At 39.4% G+C, this 24,343-nt stretch overlaps 1 long non-coding RNA gene across 3 annotated transcripts; it reads left to right on the forward strand.

Moving 5' to 3' along the window:
- The first annotated feature begins 15,973 nt into the window (after positions 1-15,973).
- LOC149663449 (uncharacterized) lies at positions 15,974-17,746 on the forward strand. 3 transcript variants are annotated; one of them, XR_016368525.1, is made up of 6 exons: positions 15,974-16,481; positions 16,541-16,655; positions 16,837-16,958; positions 17,038-17,176; positions 17,258-17,356; positions 17,461-17,746. It is a non-coding gene; the product is annotated as an uncharacterized LOC149663449 (long non-coding RNA). The 3 variants fall into 3 exon arrangements; XR_016368524.1 differs by having other exon boundaries at positions 17,258-17,746; XR_016368526.1 differs by having other exon boundaries at positions 16,565-16,655; positions 17,258-17,746.
- Positions 17,747-24,343: the final 6,597 nt, after the last annotated feature.

Consider the following 24,343-nt stretch of genomic DNA (forward strand, 5'->3'; position numbering starts at 1 on the left):
CTGCTTTCTGGGGAGACAAAATGGAAGCTTAACTGCTCCTTGCGTAGCTAGGAGACTGCCGTCAGGTTGGTGCAAAGCCAACAAGCCGGTAGTCTGGGTAGGGTATCCTAATCCTTCCAAAATCGGTTGTAAATCAGTATTCAAAATTGTATGGGTGGAACCTGGGTCAATCAAAGCCAAACACGGTAAGGTTCCTAAAAATATGTCAAGAAAATCTTGAGATTCTTTGGGAAAATTCCCTGAATCCAAGGATGGCTCCGTGTTGGCAAGGGTTGTATTATTTAAGGACGAGCAGGCGGACCTCCCACCCTGGGGGCGGCCGCCTCTAGCGAGTTTCCCGAACTAGAAGAGTTCGTGGGGGCTGTTGAATTTTGGGTATGATTAGGCTGGTGATTGCCATTGTTTAAAGGTCTTGAGGGATACCTATTTGGGCACCCTGGACTGAGATACCCCTCTCTTCCACAAAGGTGGCAAGTGGGAACAAAACGTCTATTGGTGTTTTGATTTGAAAAGGTTTGTTGGGGTCTGGTATTGTTTCCAGTTACTTGATTATTAGGATTAACTGAGGGCCTTGAATTCCCTCTGTTTAAATTCTGACTTGCATTGTGAGAAATAGAATTATTTTGGGCCACTCTAGTGTCTCCTACCTTAACTTCGTTACGCTTTTGTTTGTTTAAAGACCTTTCAATACATGCTGCATCATCTAATAAATCCCTAAGCGTGTCGAAAGTTTTTGTCTCTAGATATGGCTTAATATCCTCACGAAGGTTTTGAAAAACTTTTTTAATTTGTTTCCTTTCTGGTAAAGGTTTAATTAGTTGGCTAAATAATTTTAATTGGGCTTCCGCGTACTCGTGGACTGTTTCATGGGCCCTATGAATTCTGTCGCTAATTTTGCTTTTGACGTGTTCGTCATTTTCACGTCTTTCGAACCTAGTTCTAAGAGCGTTTTCAAATTGGGCAAAATTAACAAAATCAGGCTGCGAGAAAAACCACTCTTGGGCCGGACCAGTTAGAAGAGTCGGGACCCATTGTTGTACAAATACGGTTTCCGGTATATTATACGTTTGCCGCATTTGGTTTACCCTTCTAAGAAATATTTTTGGGCCGGGATCCGTAGGATTCCCGGAATAGGTAGGCGCTGGCAGCGGGTTCGAATACATAAAGGGCATAGTAGGGGGGCAATACGCAGGTGGATTTTGCGCGGGCGCGCTCATGCTGGGCCCTGCGGTATTGTTCGAAAAACTACTCGCTGCGATCGAAGGAGCGAAATTGAACTGAGGGGCATTGACTGTTGGCCCTAAATTAGGTAATTGCGTCATATTCCCTTGGCTAAGAGAAACTGACATTGGCGGTGCAGTACTTTGCACTTGAGATACCGTATTGGGGTGGTTAGCAGCAACTGCAGAAAAGGTGTTTGGTGGTGTTGGATTTACCACTGGATTAGCTACATTCGTATTTTGTAAGGTGGCTAATTGAGTTTGGACTTGCTGATATTGTACAGATAAAAACGATAATTGATTCATTATCTGCGTCAAAACATCACCTGGTACAGTTACTTGAGCTGAGCTCGTAGAAACTAAGGGGGCGCTTGGAACAGAGTTAGGCCCTTGGTTATGGGTTACAGTACCGGCGGGAATTTGAAGATTAGGGGCATTGTTGGTAACACCTGTGGGTGCGTTGTTCCCTGTGGATGCGATATTCGCAGAACTCGAGGGATTTCCCAAGTTAAAGCCCGGTAAAATAGGATTGTGTATGCTAGGGGGTTGCGTAGTGGGTGAGCTAGCGCGAGACGAACTGTTACTGGCCATGTTTACGTTTCTAGCACTCTTACGAGAAATAGTGCGCTTTTTGGGTAGATATTTCGGTAAAGTTTCGCGCCTTTCTAGACGTGCTTTACGTAATTTATTGCAATAAACTATATATTTCGGATCTGGCGTATTACTCATTAGATAAAAAAACTAGGTAAAAATTTAGTCACTAAAAGATTTGCTAAAAGAGAAAATACGGTCTCTATTCCAAAAATGGACAAAGATAGCTAAAAACAATGAGAGAGGTGTGAGACTTTTTATCCTGGGATGGCCAAAAACGCAATTTAAGCGAGATAAATAAAAAAACCAATGGGTTTGAGAGAGAAAAATACTACACAATTGTGCTTAACTGGCAAACCATGGATATATTGGGTACTCGACACTACTTCACACATTAAATTTAATAATTAAAAAAAATGGGATAAATAAGTTCATTAACTTTGTTTAACATTGAAAAATCCCGGACGGACCCCCAATTTGTAAGGAGATTTAAATTAATTTTATAATAAAGTAATATATAGATTGGGGTTGAATTATATTCATGATGGTTTAGAATTAACCCACGTGGTGGTTGACAGTCTCCCTACAAAGGTTTTAATAAAAGCCCGGGTAACCGCTAAGTTTTCACTATTGGGACTTGCGGGGTAGATATAAATTGTCTAGGGGATGATTTTGTTTAATTAATAGATATAGAGTGAAATAACTAAGAAGTTTTAGGGTTGCCAAATAACATGATAATAGTTTAATACTAGTAATTAGCATACTCAAAATAAAAACTAACGTACGTACGTGCCTTAAAAAAAAAATATATACAGTGGCTATCCGAATCTTAAGGATCCGGTTTAACATATAAAATAATGGTAATAAAGGTAATTAAAAAAATAATAATAAAATAAAATAAACCCGCGAACGGGGAGGTACTCAATGTTTAGGATAGAGTCATCTCTAAGGGTTTCTCCACGGTGCCCATGACGAATCCTAGGATTTATTCCTATTAGCGCGCACCACGAGATAATTAACGCGCACCAAAAGATAATTTCCGCGCGTCAAAATGAGGTTTTCGTGCTCATAAAGATAAATAGACTTTAGTTTTTTTTTTAAAATAGATGGTTTTCGTCTATTTTTACGTCGACGCGGGACGGTACGTTACCGGACTGGCGGGTATCATGTAGCGACGGCGCGAGGGCCCAACGGACGAAGTGCGGGGCCTGGTCTTAACGAAGAGACCATAGTCGCGAGACCGATCCTGGTTCGACCTTTCGTCTTCGGCGTCCAAAAAGAGAATCTCTTCTTTAACTATCCTTCGCCCTGGTCCTCTTGGCTCTGGTCCTCTGGGCTTTTCCATTCCATTGACCTTATCCTGTTTTTCAACGACTCCGTGCGTCATGGGTTTATTTTACGCGTACGTCAGAGGTCAGAGGTTTTTACCTCTTTTAAAAATATAGTTACACCTTTGCAAACTGCAGGTGTTTTCTTAAACTTAGAGCTATACAAAGTGGTTTAGGTTTGGCAACCCTATTTTCTAGTTATTGTAATGGCATGGGGCATAGTGACAAAAGGGGGAGATGGGTAGAGGTTAAGAAACTACTGTCGTAGTATCCCAATAGGTGAACTGCGGAACAAATGGGTAACCTCTGCAGCAGGTCAACCACGCCCGTTGAGTGAAAGAATTCAATAGATATTGTTCAGCTTAAGATCCCAAACGACCAGCATCAGGGACCCCGTGACTAAACAATACTAGTGGAGTTCTTTGAGCTTTAAATTTAACTTATGGAATTTAAGAATAGTGTTTTTGAAATAATTTGAGTGCGTGAATTTTGAATTTGGAAGAATTTTAAGTCATACCAACATGAATATTTATTAAATTTGGAAAATAATTATTTAATTGGGAAAATAAGTAATTTGGACGTTACAAACGTGCATTTGGGGGCTGCAAATATCTGGGATTTGAAACGTTTCTTGGGGGCTGCAAATATCTGGGATTTGAAACGTGCCCTTGGGGGCTGCAAATATCTGGGATTTGAAACGTGCATTTGGGGACTGCAAATATCTGGGATTTGAAACGTTTCTTGGGGGCTGCAAATATCTGGGATTTGAAACGTGCCCTTGGGGGCTGCAAATATCTGGGATTTGAAACGTGCATTTGGGGGCTGCAAATATCTGGGATTTGAAACGTGTCTTGGGGCTGCAAATATCTGGGATTTGAAACGTTTCTTGGGGGCTGCAAATATCTGGGATTTGAAACGTGCATTTGGGGGCTGCAAATATCTGGGATTTGAAACGTTTCTTGGGGGCTGCAAATATCTGGGATTTGAAACGTTTCTTGGGGGCTGCAAATATCTGGGATTTGAAACGTTTCTTGGGGCTGCAAATATCTGGGATTTGAAACGTGCATTTGGGGGCTGCAAATATCTGGGATTTGAAACGTTTCTTGGGGCTGCAAATATCTGGGATTTGAAACGTGCATTTGGGGGCTGCAAATATCTGGGATTTGAAACGTTTCTTGGAGGCTGCAAATATCTGGGATTTGAAACGTTTCTTGGAGGCTGCAAATATCTGGGATTTGAAACGTTTCTTGGGGCTGCAAATATCTGGGATTTGAAACGTGCATTTGGGGGCTGCAAATATCTGGGATTTGAAACGTTTCTTGGAGGCTGCAAATATCTGGGATTTGATCCGTTTCTTGGAGGCTGCAAATATCTGGGATTTGAAACGTTTCTTGGGGCTGCAAATATCTGGGATTTGAAACGTGCATTTGGGGGCTGCAAATATCTGGGATTTGAAACGTTTCTTGGAGGCTGCAAATATCTGGGATTTGAAACGTTTCTTGGAGGCTGCAAATATCTGGGATTTGAAACGTTTCTTGGAGGCTGCAAATATCTGGGATTTGAAACGTTTCTTGGGGCTGCAAATATCTGGGATTTGAAACGTTTCTTGGGGGCTGCAAATATCTGGGATTTGAAACGTGCATTTGGGGGCTGCAAATATCTGGGATTTGAAACGTTTCTTGGGGGCTGCAAATATCTGGGATTTGAAACGTGCCCTTGGGGGCTGCAAATATCTGGGATTTGAAACGTGCATTTGGGGACTGCAAATATCTGGGATTTGAAACGTTTCTTGGGGGCTGCAAATATCTGGGATTTGAAACGTGCCCTTGGGGGCTGCAAATATCTGGGATTTGAAACGTGCATTTGGGGGCTGCAAATATCTGGGATTTGAAACGTGCATTTGGGGGCTGCAAATATCTGGGATTTGAAACGTGCCCTTGGGGGCTGCAAATATCTGGGATTTGAAACGTGCATTTGGGGGCTGCAAATATCTGGGTTTTGAAACGTGCATTTGGGGGCTGCAAATGTCTGGGTTTTGAAACGTGCCCTTGGGGGCTGCAAATATCTGGGATTTGAAACGTGCATTTGGGGGCTGCAAATATCTGGGATTTGAAACGTGCCCTTGGGGGCTGCAAATATCTGGGATTTGAAACGTGCATTTGGGGGCTGCAAATATCTGGGTTTTGAAACGTGCCCTTGGGGGCTGCAAATATCTGGGATTTGAAACGTGCCCTTGGGGGCTGCTAATATCTGGGATTTGAAACGTGCCCTTGTGGGCTGCAAATATCTGGGATTTGAAACGTGCCCTTGGGGGCTGCAAATATCTGGGATTTGAAACGTGCCCTTGGGGGCTGCAAATATCTGGGATTTGAAACGTGCATTTGGGGGCTGCAAATATCTGGGATTTGAAACGTGCATTTGGGGGCTGCAAATATCTGGGATTTGAAACGTGCCCTTGGGGGCTGCAAATATCTGGGATTTGAAACGTGCATTTGGGGGCTGCAAATATCTGGGTTTTGAAACGTGCCCTTGGGGGCTGCAAATATCTGGGATTTGAAACGTGCATTTGGGGGCTGCAAATATCTGGGATTTGAAACGTGCATTTGGGGGCTGCAAATATCTGGAATTTGAAACGTGCCCTTGGGGGCTGCAAATATCTGGGATTTGAAACGTGCATTTGGGGGCTGCAAATATCTGGTATTTGAAACGTGCATTTGGGGGCTGCAAATATCTGGGATTTGAAACGTTTATTTGGGGGCTGCAAATATCTGGGTTTTGAAACGTGCCCTTGGGGGCTGCAAATATCTGGGATTTGAAACGTGCATTTGGGGGCTGCAAATATCTGGGATTTGAAACGTGCCCTTGGGGGCTGCAAATATCTGGGATTTGAAACGTGCATTTGGGGGCTGCAAATATCTGGGAATTGAAACGTGCCCTTGGGGGCTGCAAATATCTGGGATTTGAAACGTGCCCTTGGGGGCTGCAAATATCTGGGATTTGAAACGTGCCCTTGGGGGCTGCAAATATCTGGGATTTGAAACGTGCCCTTGGGGGCTGCAAATATCTGGGATTTGAAACGTTTCTAGGGGGCTGCAAATATCTGGGATTTGAAACGTGCATTTGGGGGCTGCAAATATCTGGGATTTGAAACGTTTCTAGGGGGCTGCAAATATCTGGGATTTGAAACGTGCATTTGGGGGCTGCAAATATCTGGGATTTGAAACGTGCATTTGGGGGCTGCAAATATCTGGGATTTGAAACGTGCCCTTGGGGGCTGCAAATATCTGGGATTTGAAACGTGCATTTGGGGGCTGCAAATATCTGGGATTTGAAACGTGCATTTGGGGGCTGCAAATATCTGGGATTTGAAACGTGCCCTTGGGGGCTGCAAATATCTGGGATTTGAAACTTTTCTAGGGGGCTGCAAATATCTGGGATTTGAAACGTGCATTTGGGGGCTGCAAATATCTGGGATTTGAAACGTTTCTTGGGGACTTCAAATATCTGGAATTTTGAAACCTAGTGTTGGGAACTGAGAATAACTGGGTTTTTGAAACCTAGTGTTAGGGGACTGAGAATATCTGGGCTTTTGAAACCTAGTGTTAGGGGACTGAGAATATCTGGGTTTTTGAAACCTAGTGTTTGGGAACTGAGAATATCTGGGCTTTTGAAACCTAGTGTTTGGGAACTGAGAATATCTGGGCTTTTGAAACCTAGTGTTTGGGAACTGAGAATATCTGGGTTTTTGAAACCTAGTGTTTGGGAACTGAGAATATCTGGGTTTTTGAAACCTAGTGTTTGGGAACCGAGAATATCTGCGCTTTTGAAACCTAGTGTTTGGGAACCGAGAATATCTGGGCTTTTGAAACCTAGTGTTTGGGAACCGAGAATAACTGGGCTTTTGAAACCTAGTGTTTGGGGACTGAGAATATCTGGGCTTTTGAAACCTAGTGTTTGGGGACTGAGAATATCTGGGTTTTCAAAACCTAGTGTTTAGGAATTGAGAATATCTGGGTTTTCGAAACATAGTGTTTGGGAACTGAGAATATCTGGGTTTTTGAAACCTAGTGTTTGGGGACTGAGAATATCTTCGTTTTTGAAACCTAGTGTTTGGGAACTGAGAATAACTGGGTTTTCGAAACCTAGTGTTTAGGAACTGAGAAATCTGGGCTTTTGAAACCTAGTGTTTGGGGACTGAGAATATCTGGGCTTTCGAAACCTAGTGTTTAGGAACTGAGAATATCTGGGTTTTCGAAACCTAGTATTTAGGAACTGAGAATATCTGGGTTTTTGAAACCTAGTGTTTGGGAACTGAGAATAACTGGGTTTTCGAAACCTAGTGTTTAGGAACTGAGTATATCTGGGTTTTCGAAACCTAGTGTTTAGGAACTGAGAATATCTCGGCTTTTGAACTGAGAATATTTCGGCTTTTGAAACCTAGTGTTTAGGAACTGAGAATATCTGGGCTTTTGAAACCTAGTGTTTAGGAACTGAGAATATCTGGGCTTTTGAAACCTAGTGTTTAGGAACTGAGAATATCTCGGCTTTTGAACTGAGAATATCTCGGCTTTTGAAACCTAGTGTTTAGGAACTGAGAATATCTGGGCTTTTGAAACCTAGTGTTTGGGAACTGAGAATATCTGGGTTTTCGAAACCTAGTGTTTGGGGACTGAGAATATCTCGGCTTTTGAAACCTAGTGTTTAGGAACTGAGTATATCTGGGTTTTCGAAACCTAGTGTTTAGGAACTGAGAATATCTCGGCTTTTGAACTGAGAATATCTCGGCTTTTGAAACCTAGTGTTTAGGAACTGAGAATAACTGGGTTTTCGAAACCTAGTGTTTAGGAACTGAGAAATCTGGGCTTTTGAAACCTAGTGTTTGGGGACTGAGAATATCTGGGCTTTTGAAACCTAGTGTTTGGGGACTGAGAATATCTGGGTTTTCAAAACCTAGTGTTTAGGAATTGAGAATATCTGGGTTTTCGAAACATAGTGTTTGGGAACTGAGAATATCTTGGTTTTTGAAACCTAGTGTTTGGGAACTGAGAATAACTGGGTTTTCGAAACCCAGTGTTTAGGAACTGAGAAATCTGGGCTTTTGAAACCTAGTGTTTGGGGACTGAGAATATCTGGGCTTTCGAAACCTAGTGTTTAGGAACTGAGAATATCTGGGTTTTCGAAACCTAGTGTTTAGGAACTGAGAATATCTGGGTTTTTGAAACCTAGTGTTTGGGAACTGAGAATAACTGGGTTTTCGAAACCTAGTGTTTAGGAACTGAGTATATCTGGGTTTTCGAAACCTAGTGTTTAGGAACTGAGAATATCTCGGCTTTTGAACTGAGAATATTTCGGCTTTTGAAACCTAGTGTTTAGGAACTGAGAATATCTGGGTTTTTGAAACCTAGTGTTTGGGAACTGAGAATAACTGGGTTTTCGAAACCTAGTGTTTAGGAACTGAGTATATCTGGGTTTTCGAAACCTAGTGTTTAGGAACTGAGAATATCTCGGCTTTTGAACTGAGAATATTTCGGCTTTTGAAACCTAGTGTTTAGGAACTGAGAATATCTGGGCTTTTGAAACCTAGTGTTTAGGAACTGAGAATATCAGGGCTTTTGAAACCTAGTGTTTAGGAACTGAGAATATCTCGGCTTTTGAACTGAGAATATCTCGGCTTTTGAAACCTAGTGTTTAGGAACTGAGAATATCTGGGCTTTTGAAACCTAGTGTTTGGGAACTGAGAATATCTGGGTTTTCGAAACCTAGTGTTTGGGGACTGAGAATATCTCGGCTTTTGAAACCTAGTGTTTAGGAACTGAGTATATCTGGGTTTTCGAAACCTAGTGTTTAGGAACTGAGAATATCTCGGCTTTTGAACTGAGAATATCTCGGCTTTTGAAACCTAGTGTTTAGGAACTGAGAATATCTCGGCTTTTGAAACCTAGTGTTTAGGAACTGAGAATATCTGGGCTTTTGAAACCTAGTGTTTGGGAACTGAGAATATCTGGGTTTTTGAAACCTAGTGTTTGGGGACTGAGAATATCTGGGTTTTTGAAACCTAGTGTTTAGGAACTGAGAATATCTGGGTTTTCTTAACCTAGTGTTTAGGAACTGAGAGTATCTGGGCCTTTGAAACCTAGTGTTTAGGAACTGAGAATATCTGGGCTTTTGAAACCTAGTGTTTAAAAACTGAGAAATCTGGGCTTTCGAAACCTAGTGTTGGGAACTGAGAAATCTGGGCTTTCGAAACCTAGTGTTGGGAACTGAGAATATCTCGGCTTTTGAACTGAGAATATCTCGGCTTTTGAAACCTATTTTATGTTAATATTACAGACCAATTTCTGGTTCTCCATTTCCAACATCAGGACCTGTATTAATTGGATTTCTTGCATGACGTAAGAATCGGCTTGAACTTCATTTGCACATTTCTATTCGTCAGGGAAAATGTATGCTTCGCCTCAAGCAAACGATTAGTAATTTTTATCCAATTGGGAAAAAATATTTTATTATCTTAAATTGTTTTTTTTAATATCATTTTTCCATTAAAATAAACTCGAAATATCGTCACCGTCCATTAAATTCATCCTCTAGGAACGGTCTAGTGTCCTCCGTTGGTTGTTGGAAACTGGTCCTCTTTTGACCCCTAGACCGTCTTAGGGGTGGCGGCTGAGTTGTTGGTGGTGCCATTGATGATACGGTGACTAAGAATTCCTGAGGTTGGGGAGGTGCAACAGGAACTCCGGATGGAGACGATGTTGTTACATCCATCGATTCCACGAAAAGGTTTAGAAACATATCTCCCCGCGCTCGGTTCTCAGTGGAGGCTCTCGGGTCCCATAGCTGCACCTAACAGCACGCACACCCACCTATTTATTACATTTTCATTCTCTTTATTCAAAAGTTTCTTATATTAGTCACCTCCATCACCCCACCGCAATTGCAGAATGTTTCCTTCAGTTTCCTTACATTCGGGAAGTATTGGAGATGTACCTCCACGACACCCCTTCCCTCCCTGCATACCATTTCATTAAAGTACATGTTGTGCATGACTTGTATGGTGTTAACCATTTCCTTGATGGTGAAATTCAACTCGGACGCTTGGCCTGGAGCCAAGAGTAAATTATAATGGCTTTCGTCTCCGTACTACCGTTGCTAGTCATTTTGCGCTTACGATTTCATTACCCAAAGTTCCGTATTTATATACAAAATATCGACGGATTGTAGAATGTTATAAGAATTTATTAAGGATTAAATTAAATTAAAACTATACGAAGGATGTTATGTTTTGATAGGTGTATTCAAAGATCTCCAACTTTCGTTGTCTTTATTGTATAATTTTTGTCATATTTATAACAAAATTAACAGGTGTTAATTGAAAGAATAAAAATTCCGGGCAATGAATTTCTGTTTTGTTATTTTTCTTAATTCCCATCTTCTAGAGTAACAAGCTAACACATATGGGGCATCGTCGTCTTCTACGTCAATGTCTTCGCAAAGGCCATTCGCCATACACATGTTGTGTAAAACAACACATGCTATAATGATATGTGCCGCGAATTTCGGATTGTAATGGAGAGATGGAGAGCCCTAGCCTTTAGCAAACACCGAAAGCGTTGCTTTAGACATCCATTACACCTTTCAATGGTACATCTAGCCTTGAAAATGCTGACTTAAACCGAAATTCTGGGGTACCCTCTTCGGGTCCTATTATGGGGACCAATAACCATGGAGTTAATGGATAGCCACTATCTTCTACAAAAATAAAAAAGAATTAATAAATCAAAAAACAGTTATTAAAAATTGGGCTTTGTGACTTTAAACTATCCCAACTCGAATTTGAAAAAAAATTAAATTGGTTAAAATAATTTGGTCAATAAAATCCGCTTGCATTGAATATATTGGTTGGCACATACTGGCTCCCTTTTATTACTAGTAATTTTGTGGAGGGTCAGTTGTTATTCATGTGAGAGATAAGCAATATAATTTAATAATTACCAATTATCCAAGAATAATTTAATGACCCATTTAAGTATGACCGTTCCAAATGTCTTGAAACATTTTTGTTGCAAGATATTTTGACGAGGAAATTAATCGCGTCCGTGATTCGTTCATGGGACTAGCGGAAGTTCCTAAAGCAGACGCACCACCGTTATTTTAAAAATTTCTGGAACTTTTAGAGCGTTAGGGCTTCCACTAGAAAACTTGATCGGATTTGCTGCAGATAATGCATCTGTAATGATGGGGAGCATAAGTGGCGTTCAAGCTCATTTAAAAGTGCGTTGTCCTAATTTATACGTCATGGGTTGCGTCTGCCATTCATTCAATCTGTGTGCTTCGTCAGCCTGCGAGACATTGCCGCGCACAATCGAAGATCTCCCTAGAGACATTTATTCATATTTTAGCCATAGCGCAAAGGAATTTCCGAATTCAAAGAATTCCAGGAATTCGTAAAAATAGAGTCCCAGAAAATACTTCGACCATGTCAAATAAGATGGCTGTCTTTGGAAACGGTTGTAAACAGAATCCTAGAACAATGGGACGCCATGATTATAAAACATTTATTATTTGAAAAGAATTCTTATCTTAGTATTTTTCACCAAAATACCTTTAGTAAAAATATTTCATTATGAAATATTTGCATCGTTTTAAAAACATTACGCATGTGCATTTTACTTTCTACTGAAAAATATACAGTTAGGTTTGAGCATTCGGCTGTACAAGGAGAATAAAATGTACTAAAATCGTTAATAGCTGATAAAATAAATGTAGTATTGAAACCTAACAAAATGTGTTCGTTAATTTTAAGTTGTGCTGCGGATGTATGGGGTGTGCTCAACTTTAGTATAACGTGCTCGAATCAATATACTCCACTTTATCCCATTTCTCTTAAACATTTTGTCGCTCAAATACTTAATTAAACTGAGGATTAGAGGGGTAATAAAGAGTTCGAAGTCTGTGTGAATATCTGGCGGGGTATATCTAGTGCTAAGAACGGCATCACCCAGAGCTAACATCTCCTCGGCATTGTTAGAGAAGGAATTATCAGAGGCGGGCTCTTCTGGAGATGTTGGCATCGGATAATCCTCTGACGAGGAATCGTCAGGTTAGGTAGAGACGGAAGACCTTTGAGGTGATGGTTACGGATTTCGACTGTGTATCTGGGAATGACGGTTAAGACGAGTTTCGCGCGCGAAACTTCTCCCGCACCTAACACACAAATATTTAGGATCGGCATGCTGTTCGCGGATGTGTCTTTCCAACGTACATTTTATCTTAAATTTCCGATCACAATTGTGGCATTTTAAAATCGTCATGCTGCTTGCATACGTGTTTTGGCAGCATGTTTTCACTTTTATACCGCTTATCACAAGTGTTACACAGAAACATTTACACCAATTTTATGAAATACTACTTCGTTTATGGAGGGTGTAACTCAGAGTAGAATAATGAGGAATATTTCGGGGGTTTATATACCGACTTCACCTCGAACCACTTTGAGACTATAGAAATCTCGCACTGGCTATCTGGGGAGTTAAAATGTATGCTTAATCAAAAAATGAAATGGCAGGGAGAACCTACTCCTCGAACTGTTTTGAGACTTATGAGATTTCATTCTGTCTTATCTTTGAAGATAAAAGTGTGTTTAGTAGATAAATGAAAAGGGAGTGGGAAAAAAATTAACCCTCTTCAGGATAGGCCAATATCTGGGTCATTATCTCATCGAGATTGATTTGTTTTTGTAACTTGTCCGTCTCGATGATGGGCTTCACCCTCCTTTTCTTTTTAGATCTCTTTGAACCTGTAGACTGAAGTATTTTCCTCTGGCTGGCGGAACCTTATTCAGGGACAAACGAATGTTCGGTTATAGTCTCGACACCCCGGATTTCGTGTGTAGGGGGGGGGACGGCAGAGACAGCACGGCATATGGGATGGGTTGGAAGGATGGTTGATCTAACATCAAAATGGTAGGTTGGGTGACCACTGCTAATGGAAGGGCAACTTCAAACCCTAAGAAAATTAGGATGTCCACCATTTCCGTCTCGCCGTCCACCGGCAACGGGATTTTCTCCACCTTAAGAAAAAAAAGTAAATACAAATAGAAACAGAAGTAAAATATAGTAGTTTCGGATAAATTAACTTACCGTAATGTACTCCCGACCCTTTTGCAGTCCATTTTGCCTGATGTTTTCTAAATTAGCGTGGTAAGGAAGATCAACTCTTATCCCCCCTGCTGGTTCGTCGAGAAAAATTCCATTATGCCATGATTGGCGATATTTTCGAACAATCGTCTCAAATATTTAAATGTTAATACTAAATTCGGGGCTATTATCCCTGTAGAATAAGTAATGACAAAATTTTATCTAAAAGAGTGACTTTGGAAAATGTACATTAAAGATTATGCTAGAGACTTTGGCGCGTGGAGTTAAAATAAGAAAAAGAGCGCGAGATGGAGCGCGCGGAAACAATTAGAATCAGTCGGATTTTGAAGGTAAAGACGTTAAGACGTTTTGAGTCTCGAGTAAAAAATTAACAACAGTTAAGAACGTTTTAAGCCTAATTATTGAAGGAACCCTACAGTGCAGACCCCACTAATTTTACATTGGTGACAGCGGTGGGATAGACAATCACCGTTAACAATGCCCCGACGTCAAGAACCAGCAGCTGTTGTTTACCGCACGAACCTAAACGCCACCCCTGAAAAGTACAACTGTGACGGAGATTTTGGAGTTTGGTTGCGCTATTTTGAGGTATGTGCAATCGCTAAAGAATGGGATGATGAGAAGAAATGCAAGATCCTACCAACGTTTCTTACCGGAAGATCATTCGTTACTTACGACAACCTACTGCCACAACAGAAGAGTACGTATCAAATCTTAGTTCAATCGTTATCCGAGGCCTTTTTACAACCGGAAAGGCAACGACTACATGTAATGGGTTTTTGCGCTCGTTTTCAACAACCAAATGAACATCTGGATGATTATTGCCAAGATCTACGACGATTAGTTGATCGGGCAATGCCTGGATTGAACGCTGCTGCTTATGAAACTTTGGTGTTTGAACAGTTTTTATATTTTCTTCATTCTGGCCTACAAGACGGTGTGCATCAAGCTAACCCTAACGACCTTTCCGAAGCTTTATCCATATCAAAGCGACTGCAAGCCTTTCAGGAAATGAGAAGAAATGATCCCAGGTTTCGTCGCCCGGAAACCCTTCAAAGTGTAAGCGAAACACTCCCTAATATGTCTTCAAAATGTTCGGCGGACCAAGATGAACTGAATATATTACGAACTACTGTCTCGCAACTCGCTACAGAAGTAGCCGCCTTGCGTCTAGAAAAGTACCACGAGAATACGAACCCGCCCCAAGATAATTATTCAGCCTATTTCACTAATGTATCCAACCACCTCGTTATAACGCTCCTCGCAACAACACGCCCGGATACTATAGTGCACGCCATGGCTCGCCACGAAACAGATGTTCTCTTCCATATCAACAACGTTATTCGGCCCCGAGTTACGGTTAGGCTCAACCAGGGAACTATGACTCTATCCAGAATTGTTATTACTGTGGTCAGCAAGGCCATTTCCAAAGGGACTGCTTCCACCGACAACAAGATGAAAATTTTAGCAGAAGTAGGCGCACTTGGGAATCACGTCAAGAGACCCATGTTCCTGATCGTAGGGTAGAATCACGTCAAGAGAGCCATGTTCCTGATCGTAGGGTAGAATCACGTCAAGAGAGCCATGTTCCTGATCGTAGGGTAGAATCACGTCAAGAGAGCCATGTTCCTGATCGTAGGGTAGAATCACGTCAAGAGACCCATGTTCCTAATCGTAGGGATGAAAATACTCAACCGAAACGCCCAAACCAAGCAATGCAAGTCAAGGGCCGTTCAGGAGTCACGTATTATGCACCGGTGGTGATTAATAACGTTGAAATAGCTAGTCTCATTGATAGTGGGTCTTCAATAAGTATTATTCGGGCTTCCTTGGCCCGTGATTTGGGAATAGAATATGAACCTCACAACGAAGAAAATCACACCAAGGCCTTCTCAATAACTGGCGAAACCATCCAAATTTTGGGAACGACTCAAGTCGAATATAAAATCGGTTCAGTTTTGCTACCGTGGCTGGTATACATTGCCGAAGGTCTTGTTAACAACTGCGTCGTCGGTTGTGACTTGCTCGATTATTTGGAAGTAATATTGGATTTTGAGAAAAAGTTGTTACGAGTAAAGGACGTAATGCTGCCATTAATAAGGTCTCAACACTCGTCCGATCTAATTGTGCAAGGTGGCATTGGCTGAGGATATTGAAATACCAGCGCGACACGAAGTACTGGCGAAAGGAACGTTGGTCGCGGACAACTACCATTAAATGTAAACGAGGTCGAACATGCGTATGGACTGATTGAACCCGTTGAAAGTTTTCGTCAGTCAAATACCCTGGATCTGGGAAGGAGTTTAGTCAACTTAACCAAGGGCCCATTGTTTGTCAGGTTGATTAACAGTGGATCATCCCCAATCAAAATTCTGAGAGAGCGGTAGCTTTCTTAGATAAGACTTCATACTGCCCTTAATGTATAAGGGTGGTTTTTTGATTGGATGTAACTTTTTTTGTATTAAGTTTACTGTTTTGAAAAAATTCCACAGAACTACAATTAGGGCCCACAATATGTGGTTAAAATTTCAAAAAGATCCATCCATTAGTTTTTCTTATAAAAAATAAAGTTGCTAAGGGTGGTTTTCATTTCCATAAAATTCATCACACCTTTTGTTGAAAAACCGGAATTTTTCCCATAGAAATAACATGGGAAATTTTCTGAAAAAAAAACGATCCGGTGGCTCCGATATTAGAAAAACTATACGTTTGTTAGTTTTGGGAACGGTCTTAAATGAAAGGTACAACATTTTTCATTCCGCTAAGCTATTTTCATGGAAAATAATTAAGTTTAAGTATTAATTTTGATAACATTTAGAACATAACTCGATTTGCGATTTTATATCATGGATACACTAATTTACTAGAAAATATCAGCGCGATTAAAATTGGCCTTTTTTAACGCTTAGTTGCCTCATAATAATTTGAGAGTTTCTTCATAAAGCTTTATGGATGAAATGGCCTATAGAGAGCGCGATAAGACGGCTTTAATAATGCCGCGCAGCCGCCGTGAGTCCCGTGACGTTGAAATGGCGATAGTCGGCGACGCCATCAAATACTCGAGTCTAAATCGTCGCCTTAAATAGCGTTTATGAACATTATGAAGCTTTTGGAAAGTAATTTGGTCTAATTTTAGTATTTTTAGTTGCTAAAACTTAATATTATTTAAATATAAAACGCTTAAGGTAAGAATTATCATTAAATTTGTAAATTATTGTAAATTAATCTATTTCATTTCACTAAGCCTTGGTCAAAACAATTTCCGTAGCACGGTTCTTATCCCATCCTGGCTCCTGGTTTCTTCATATCCTCTGCTCTTGGCTTCGAAGTTTAATGCTTTGTTTATCTCGTCAACATAGGTAACAGTAGCGCTAGTTAATTTAGGATACCGTTATCTAATTTGCTCAAATCAGGGTAGAAAAAAATGTAGTCGTGTTCTTTAGTACACTTGGGCTTTTATCCGTTACCGCTATTTCCATATCTCCATTGTATTAAATAAAAATTGGCATTTCTACCCAAATAATTGAAATATTTAATTAGGTAATGCTTTTTGAAAGACCACGCTTACTACAGAACAACCAACGTAACATCTTTCTTTACATTGTAAACTATTAAACACAAGAAATAGCACTGCCGTTAACGGTGATTTTCCAATGAAATAAGTAATGACTGCACACCTTATAAGTAATGACTGCACACCTTATTTTGTTAACTAATAGTCCTCATTTATTATAATTTTAGCTCAAAGTGCTTTAATTGACACGCTTTTAACAAGTTTTATTATTAATTGTGATTATATGAATGTTACGCTTGATGGATGAAGTTCAGTTTGGTACGCGAGCCAACCAACAAACAATGGTTTCTAACCAAATAGACTATTGTGAGTAAATCAAAAATAGTAAATAATTTCCTAGAATGCTGCTAGTATTTTTCGTTTATTTCAACAAAATACCTCCATCAGTTTGACGGAGAAAATTCTGCGTTAGCGTTAACATAGTTTTCTGAACAACAAATAATGGAATGTTGAAATCAGTATTTAATGCCCAACATTTGTTATTAGGTAAAAATTTAATTATAAATAAAATATTCGCGTGTCCAGTCACTGTCCATAACTCAGTTTAAAAAAACCAATGTTCCTACTGTTGTAAAATTATTCATTTGCAGAAAAAGTTTATTTTGCCAAGGTTAGCGGAGCATCTAGTGCCGTCGGGTTAAATTAACCCTAACAGATATTCTTTGAGATGTGTGGAAATTTGTTATGTGGACAAAACTGTTAACGCAAATTTATAAATAAATTGACAATTTTAATAGATATTATTAATATTATACAACAGTAGCTAAATGACTCCATTCATTCATTCATTCATGACATGATTCATTAATGACATGATTCATTAATGTCAGTATACATGTTTGTTCATTATTGTCAGTATTCATGTTTGTTCATTATTGTCAGTATTCATGTTTGTTCATTATTGTCAGTATTCATGTTTGTTCATTATTGTCAGTATTCATGTTTGTTCACTATTTTCAGTATAAATGATTCATTTATGTCAGTGTAAATAATTCATTTATGTCAGTGTAAATAATTCATTTATGTCAGTGTAAATAATTCATTTATGTCAGTGTAAATAATTCGTTTATGTCAGTGTTAATAATTTATTTATTTATTTATTTATTGAATGTGTTGTTCACAAAGTCAACAATATGACGTATGTGTCAACATCGGAATTTATTACACTAGGCAAGTTGCGGAAAGACAATAATGGAGTAGAGTAATACGAGAACAAAAATGGATAATGTAATATTAAAAAAATAATAATAACAATAAAAACAATGTCAGTTAATTAGGAATTCCCTGCACATTAATGCAATTTTTTATAATAATCATTAAGTTGAAGGGTGAAAGAAGTATAATGCTTACAATTTAATACAAAAAATGTCTAATAATTTACGACGAAAATGGGATTTATTAGTTAGAATGACGACATGATTCATTGGGCAAGGAATTACAATTGTCAATGACAGGCTGACAGCACATGCAAAGTGTGTTTGTCCGAAAACTGCACAGCACAGACCTCTAGGCCTCAGTCTCAAATACGTGTTAAACCTTAATGATGAAACCTCCGCTGCCGAAACTTTGGCGATAACTTTTCAAGGGAAATTATGCCAAACAGAACTGTATAGATTCTTTCATTTAATATTATTTTACATTTACATTATTTAAATTAAAAATTATTGCGGTTTACTGAGTTCCCAGTTTTATACTCACGGAATAAAACCAAGTAAATTAATTTTTATTTTAAATGCAATTTTAACGATAGTATACAACACATAGCTTGGAAATTACGCATGACGTTTATGATTGATTTCTTATAAGTGTTAAGTAAGCTTTATGATAAAAACAAACAGGACATTTCTACTTAAATTTTCGTATTGAATATCAAACATATTGTAGATTTCAAATTAATCATTAGAAACACATTACATTTATGAACATATTTTATTAAATATTACAATGATTAATTAATGTTGAATTAATAAATAAAATTGGAATAAATCATTATAAAACTGCACACCATTTATGATTTCCTAGTCCCGTACACCTTCCCCCCTCCCGGGTGTAAACTAAAAAATTGGAATAATAGACCAAATTTAAATGATTAATAGAAAAGTGAATTATGTAATTTTAATAATTTAATTAATTTTAAAACAATGAAATTTTTGTGATTTTTACAAACTAAAAATAAAAAAAAAAACAGGTGAATGATGATCCTATATAAAACAAGAAGATAAATTATACTCTATAAAACAAGAAGATAAATTATACTCTATAAAACAAGAAGAAAAATTATACTCTAAGAAGAATTTTATTGGGGCACAGGAAATTAAATTAACCATATAATACTGGTAGAAAAGCCAGTAACAACTAATTGTAAGGCTAGTTTAAAGTTTCGCGCGTATTAGCAACAGGTCCCTTCATTGTCACCCACAACGTCCTGGCTAATCCATAACTATGAGACTTTACTCATAATAATACATTTTAGCCCTAACCAAAGTTTTGCCTATTCTGGAGAAATATGCTCAGAGTTTTACTGCTTAAGGAACTATATTTCGTCATTCATTATATTTGTACCTAAATTTTTTAATATAATATTCATGTCTAACATTAATAAAAACTGTTAACATTTTTTCCAGTGCCCCAGTTTAATATAATTCATCACATTATTTCTAAGAACTTTAATTATTTATTTTACTTACAAAACAAAAATTAAACAGTCTCCTTGGCGACAGTCTCCTCCCTGTCGTCATCCTCCATTTGGATGACGACATCCTGGGGGGCCTTCGGTGGCACCCCCTCTCCTTCCTTGCCCTGAGGCATTTCCTCCTCCTTTTTTTCTTTTCCAATAATATAAATAGGCTATTAACTATCTTTATTGAATTAAGACTATCTTTTTGTTTGCTAAGCCATTCATTTGGTCTAACAATTATTAAACACAAGGAGGATTCATACCCTTTACACCTGAAGGCTAGGAGGCGCCTGGAGGAAAAAATGTAAAAGGGGTTTTTGTCTTCCAGGTAGCCTGCCCTCCTGGCGTAAATGGTATGAATCCCCCATATGTGAAAACTAAATATAGTTTAGGAACTAGAATTTGGATAAAAAAAGGCCCAGTGTTTACAATTAACTAGTCATGAGAGATAGTATTGTGCTGCCAGTCTTTCAACCACGGAGTTGTATCATTTCTTAAAATACATGCAGGGTGGGAAATAAGGATATTTTTGAAACTGGACATGGGGACAGCGACCCCCTGGAATAAATAAACTGGTCCATGACCATTCACCAGGACGCGTCGTCTGCTAAAGTAAAGAAGTGGATAATTCAAGCAGTTGAGATGTCTGGACTCTGGTTACCCTTGAATTTTATTAGTGGTCAAGTGGACCACTGACCCCCCTCCGATTTAATTTCTAAACTGGTCCAGGCAATTTTTAACCTGGTCATTTGCCCTGTGCCACCGCCTTATTTCCCACGCTGATCAAGACTGAGTTGATCTTATTGATAAATTGGCTCTAACTTGTTATAATATTTAAATGACACATATAGGGCAAATTGCTACTACCACCAAGATCTGCACCAGAGGCGGCTCCAGGCGAGCTTACTATATGTCTCAGACGACAGCTTATTCTGTATTATACAATAAGCCTCTGGCTTTCTTTTTACCCGTCAATAAACTTTATTATTATTATTATACTCTGTTACAGCAACGGTGATCAGCACGCTCAAAGCTAGGTCTCTAGGTAACGTAGCTTTGTGCGTAATGTTAAGAGACGAAAAACTTCAGTAACTTCAGGTTTAAAATATGCGCGAGACGCGAGTTTCTTACTTCCAGTGCACGCCTGCACGGACCTTTAGGCCTTAGTTTCAAATACGGGTCAAATTGCCTAAGGCCTAGAGGTCCATGCACTCGAGCTAAAAAATTCGCGGATATTTTAAATCCTGAAGATCCTTATTTTCCTCGTCTCTTGTCAACGCGTGAAAAACTACGTTACATAGAGACCTAGCTTTGCGCGTGCTGACAACCGATGTTGTAACAGAGTATATACAGAATAAGCTGTCGTTCGAGATAGGGAGTTGCCTATCCTATAGCGTTAAAACAAATTCCCTCACGCGCATTCTTTATCCATGGTCACACCATCAGCTCTTAAAAAAGGATCCGTACCTTTCAGGACAGGGCAATTTCTAATGAAATGGCCTGTTTTTTTACATAAATAACAAATGCGCGGACGCCCCCCACGTTTACAGGCTCGACCACCGCGACCGCCTCCACCACCACTGTTGTTCGTCACGTAGACGTTGCCCGTAATCTTCCAGCTGTCCATTGTAAGCCTTGGCCGGTTAACAAGGAATTAAAAACAAATCACAATTAACGTTAGAAAGTGCTCACTATCTATTTTCAAACTAATTCATATAAATAAACCTTCAAGTTGTTAAATATATGACTGAGCTTAAAAACTAATAAAAGAAAATTAATTCTTAAATAAATTTTGGCATAGAACTCACTTTCGTTCCTTAAAATTTGAAATTTGCGACACTGACTATAGCCCACTCGATCACGCGCTCCACGACGGTGGAGCGCGTGATCGAGTGGGCTATGCACTGACAGTGTAAAATAAAAGAGAGGAATAATAATAATAATTAAAAATTTAAATATTTGTGTGAATGCTGAGCTCCATAAAGGAGCCGCCCTGTGTTTTTAAAACTATTATGGGACATTTTAAAATTTTATTGGACAATGTCCAGTGTCCTGTGCTTATTTCCGGCCCAGCCTATAAATGTTCTTGTGCTTATTTTCGGTCCTGTACACAACTGTGACTTTTTAACTAAGCCTTTTTTATGTTAAGCGCCAGTGCGGCACGTTTTCGGGTGCCTTTCGGTGTTTTGGACTTTTGGTACGTATTCTCCAACACATTTTCCTCTGCTACTACTAAGACTTACAATTAATTTCATTTCTAATTAATCTTTTAAGGGTTAATAACTGCTTTTATTAGTTCCATTACTTTACAACGTCTGTATTAAATTATTTACATTTTTTCTCTTGTTTAATTTTTATTCTTTTTTCCCTTCACGTTAAGCCTAATACTTTTGATTACATTTCACTGTATGTTGTTTTTATTTAAGAGTGTATATAATTGTACTTCTTTGTGGTTCCAAAGTGTTCTTTGTGCAACGCTTTATTGGATAGCTTTGTGGTTCCAAAACGTTCTTTGTGCAACGCTTTATTGGATAGCTTTGTGGTTAGAAAACGTTCTTTGTGCAACGCTTTATTGGATAGCTTTGTGGTTCCAAAGCGTTCTTTGTGCAACGCTTTATTGTATTTCTTCTTTTAAGTTAAAATCGCAAGTTCAGAGTAAATCATTGAAACATGATAAAACTAACAAACTTAAGTGTAAACGGTACTATCTTAAAAACAAGGCGTTGTTTAAGAGAAATAGTGCAAAAAACTATGTGGAGCGTAAATCTCTACTTGAGACAGGGAAAAAACCTAAGAGAACTATGCCGCCAGGTGGAGACGCTAATTTGCGCTCAAAAAATGGAAAACCAAATAAACGGGATAAATTTGTCTTTGCGAAAAGTCATGGCGGAATTGAGAAAAATCCTTGTCACACGTGGAAAAAATTTGAATAAGGAACAAAACGATGCTCCTACAGGAAGCGTTAACGCTCCTCGGCCGAGTCTCGATGAAAATGAAATCTTGAGTCTTTACGAGAATCAATTCGCTCGGGCAATGCTACATACCAACGAATTTCACGATACACCCTGCGACTGCTGTTTAAGATTACTGAAAAAATCTGATTTAAGAGCGTTAGAAAAACTGGTAAACAGTGCCGTTTTTGATAACGAGGCCTATTTGATTTTAAGAGCTGGTTGGATAATGAATAATTCCGACACGAGAGAAGCAGACATGCTTCTATGTCGTTACTGCGCCACGGATTTGGGAAAGGGTAAAGTTCCCATTAGATGTTTTCTGAACAACTTGGCGGTTGACAATCCTCCGCCAGATGTCACCTCTTTAAACATGTTTGAGAAAGTTTTAATTCAGCTTGTGAAGCCGTTCCACACTGTGGTGCGGTTAGGCACCAAAACCAATTCCAACATGCAGTTTGGTACGGTTAAAGCTTTAAAGGGAAGAGTAATTTATCTTCCAATACCCGTGGAGAAAAATTTGAAGATAATTCCTAAGACGTTGCCCACAAATCACGAACTGCATATCTTGGTGAATGGCGTTCCCACTGCGGACAAAAAAGTTTGGCAGCAGGTTGTTTGCCTCGAAAAAGTGTTGAAAGCATTCAGTGTGCTAAAAAAAATTAATCCTTTTTACAAAGACATTGATATTTCGGCAATGAATCTGGATTATATTTGTGGGACGCAAAATGTTGATGGCGGAGATAATTCATTGACTCCCGATGAATTACTGAGCGTTACAGATCCACTAGCGCTGATCAACGATGGCTGTGATGCGGTGCCACGTGCTCCCGCTGCGCTTCCAATGGAAGCGGTGAATAGCGGTCACGACATGCAAGCTGGCCAAAACGCTTCAATTATGGGCGTGCAGGGTGAAAATCACTTGAACCTTGCAGCAGACGACGCCTACGCAATTTTAACGCAGCCCGATGCTTTGTTGCGAAAACTTTCCGAATACGAAGCCAATGATCTGTACGATCACTACTCTATTCATCCGGTGAACGTCCAACCACCGAAGGATTTATTGGGTACTTACCAAATGAAGCGCGTCGAAGCCGAGCCGGTTAGCACTTGGGACAAAAAACTGGAATACATGAGCTTCGTTCATTTGTTCCCTCGGGGTCGCTTTGGCAAGCACGATGATAGACCATTTGGAAAAATAACGGAAACCGAGTATCGTTTATCCCGTCTTTTGAACAAAAGTCCAATTTTTAGACGAGATTACGCCTATTTGTTTCATTCTTATCAAGAATGCGAAATGAAAGCGATTTCTAGCAGTTTGAACTACGTTCTTCGTGTTAAAAAACCCATGCCAATTGGAGTTGGAACTTTGCTCAGTCGGGTTGAATCTGGCGATAAAGAACTTGAGAGTAATTTAGCTACTTTCTTGGGCCATATTCGAGGTACTAAGGACTACTGGTATAAAGTCCTTAGATCCGTTCTAGCGATGATTCGGGAATTTGGCCCTCCAACCTGGCTCTTGACTTTTAATCCGGCCGAATATGATGACGTGGAACTGCACGATCACTTGAGAAAAGTGAATTCAGACGTTCCAGGAGTACAGTCGATGACGGTGGCTGAATTGTTGAATTTCGATCCGCTTAGCGTCAATTTGCACTTTCACAACAAAGTGCGGTCGCTGTTAAACAACTTTGTCTTGTGTAAGCAAAATCCAGTTCTTGGCATGATAGAACATCATTTTTGGCGGGTTGAATACCAATCTCGAGGTTTACCTCACTACCACATGCTTTTGTGGGCCAAGGACGCTCCAAAGATTGGAACTTCTTCGTCCGAGACTATTTTGGA

This window comes from Phalangium opilio, unplaced genomic scaffold (genome assembly GCF_054372755.1).
Source record: "Phalangium opilio isolate 3A_F unplaced genomic scaffold, DU_Popi_V2 ptg000062l_1, whole genome shotgun sequence".
Lineage (NCBI taxonomy): Eukaryota > Metazoa > Arthropoda > Arachnida > Opiliones > Phalangiidae > Phalangium > Phalangium opilio.